We start from the raw sequence: 3015 nt of genomic DNA on the forward strand, positions 1-3015 counted from the left end.
CAATCACTGCCTATTTGTTGAGCCCTGACTGCATGTAGGCACTGAGCTAGTTCTGCTGTCGGCCAGGAACCGCTGCATTCTGCCTTCATGGATCTCTTCTTGCAGCATCTTGGGGGCTCTGTGTCACTGACTTCAAACGAACACCAAGAAATAGTATTTAAAGACGACATCAGTTGAATTCAACACTTTTCCCCTGAGCACGTGTGCAGGAAAACACTACAAAGAAGGAGTGGGGACAGTGTGGAATTTCAGGTCAAACGGAATTACAGGTTCACATCTTGGCTGGATTCCCACAGTTTTCTGACCATCTCTGAGCCTTAACTTCCTCACCTTTAAGATGGGGATGATAATGATTCTTGCCTTCTGGGCTCCTTGGGAGGAAGGAAGAAGAACGAACATGAAAGCCCTGCATAGTACCTGGCACTTGGCATGCTGCTCATTTTTATCATAATATTCCTATTTCCTGGAAGAAATCAGGGATTCTCTGCACCCTGGTAAATCTCATTCTCCTGGAGTTTGCCCCCTGAATGGGGAGAGGAGGGTCCACGGATGTCCCTAAGGTGGACCGCAGCTGCTCTGGCTGTCCTCCTCCATGACTCCATGCTGGCCCCCATCATCGCCCTCCTGGGTACTCTCAACAGCCTCCCCACTGCTTCCCTGTCTCCGGGCTGCTTCTCTGCAAACCTTGTCCATGTCATGCTGTGGCCAGTGACCTTATGAAGGTGACATCTACAAGCGACTCCCATGCGTGGTCCATGTGGTGGCTTTCCGTGGCTCTCAGAGGGAAGTCTGGTTCCTGGACCTGCATTTCAGGGCACTACCTGCGCAGCCCCCGGTCACCTCTTAGGCCTCTGCCCTGCAACCCTGGGGCACTTTGCATGCCTTGGCAAATGCATGCAGCTTCCTGGACAGGCCGAGTGTCTCCCACGACTTTACCTTTGCATGTGCCATTCCCCCTTCCAGGGGCACCTCTGCCCTTCTTTACCTAATTCCTGAAGACCTCCTGGGGTTGGGACATGTACCCCCGCGCCACAGTATGGATCAGGTGTCCTCTCTCAGCTCCTCTAGCCCAAGCACAGCATGGTCATTGCCTTTACACTGTCCTAGCCTCTAGGCTCTGAGCCTGATGAGCTAAGTGAGCCTGGCGAGTCCCTCAGCCTCTCTGTACCCTTGTCTGCCAGAGGGGATGGTGATGGCACCTATATTAAGGGTGCTGTGAGAAGGAACAGTTGTATGCATGCACAGCACTTAGCATACAGGAAGAGCTCCATAAAAGGTTGGAACAGCAGGCTTAACCCCACCCCTTGGCGGCCTGGGGGTTTCGGTCCCAAGCATGCCCTGAATCCACATCTATATCATGAGGTGGGGGCGTGGGCTTGACCCTTTCTTGCTTGATGATCTTCTCAGGGCCGTAAACTTTAGAATTCGAAGAACAGAATTTGCCAGCAAATTGTGGAGAGTTGATCAATTCCCCATTTCCTCACCTAACTGCCTCCCCCAGGACCCAGGAGGAGAGAATGGCCCATCTCCTGACACATTGCACATGCTCCGCCCTATGGCCTCCCACACCCCATTCCTGCCAGGCTCAGGGATAGGATCTTTCCAGGAGCCCCTCCACCTTGTCTGTTCTTGGGAGAGAGTGGGGAGGGGACAATCCCCACCACAGGGATGCTGTGGGCAAGCTGCCATGCAATTCAACACACACAAACTCATGTAATCACTACAGAGGCGCCTTCACTTAACAAAAAAGGCAAAAATCTGGGGCTTTAAACGGTATTAACTGCAGAAGCGTGTGGCTGTGAGAAGACCTGGTGGAGGAGCTGAGCATTTGCGGGGTGGCTTCAGGTGCCGCTCGTGATGGCAGAAAGAGGACGTTTTGGTTTCAGAGTTGGAGTTCCTAGGTGACACTGTGGTTCATTCCAATATGATTCTCTCCCAGCCTTGTGCTGGGCCTGCCCATGCAGGGATGAATGGGCTGGTCTGAGGGGAGAGGCAAAGAAGCTGGCAAGGCTGGGGCGCAGGCAAAAGGGGAGTGGCCCAGTAACTTTGGGGAGGGACTTTGTTGTCTAGGTTCCTAGAAGGGGTCAGACTCGAGGGGCACAGGAGGGGGGCTGTGGAATCTGTCCCCTCCCCAGGCGGCTTGAGGACCACAAGGGCCAAGGCCCGACAGACATCTGTAAAAGGCCAGGGGGCTCTCGGACGGAGTCCGACAGGCTGAGACAGGGCAGTGCGGGCTCATTATCCGGATAACTGAGAGGACATTTTAAATTCGAGGAATCATCCCTGTCCTATGGCCCCATCTAGCCAGTCAGGTGGACAGCCTGAGCTGTGGAGGGGGTGTCAGAGGTCAGGCGGTCCAGACCCCCCCCCCAGCCTCCCGCCCCTCCAGCGCAGCCCTGCCGCCCACCCCCTCCACGCCCCCCCTCCCCCGGGCCCTGGGTTTGCACCTGGCCGCACGTCGGCCGCCCGCATCCGCACGTCCCGGGGCGTTGACCGTTCCGATCCGGGCCGGCCGGGGCGGCTGGGGGGCCGGGCGGGGGCGGGCTGGCCGCACCGCTCCGCACCGGCCGGGGCACCGACCCGGACACCGGCCTGGGCACCGGCGGGGGCGCGGCTGGGCGTGACGTCACGCGCCCCGCCCCCGCGGCCCCCGCCCACCCCTACGTTCCGGGCGGGGCCGGGCCGGGTGCTGCCGGGGCTCGCCTGCCGCGGCCCCCTCCCCAGGGGCCGCCCCCTCCGGTCGGGCCGCGCCTCGGCCCCTCGCGTCCCCGCCCGGCTGCCGACTCCGCCTGCGAGAGGCCGAAGCCGCGGCGGCCGCCGCCGTTGCCGCCATTGACGTCAGAGGGGCGGGCACATGACCCCGCGGGGACCAATCGCGCGGGCGCCGAGCGGCTTCTGCAATCTCTCAACTGAGCCGGCCCCCGCGGCCCCCGCCGCACACTCGCCCGCGGACGGCCGCCCAGACACACGTACTGTACACACGAGCGGGCGGCGGGGCCGAGACACGCCCGCCCG

Source organism: Neomonachus schauinslandi, chromosome 16, assembly GCF_002201575.2.
Source record: "Neomonachus schauinslandi chromosome 16, ASM220157v2, whole genome shotgun sequence".
Taxonomy (NCBI): Eukaryota; Metazoa; Chordata; class Mammalia; order Carnivora; family Phocidae; genus Neomonachus; species Neomonachus schauinslandi.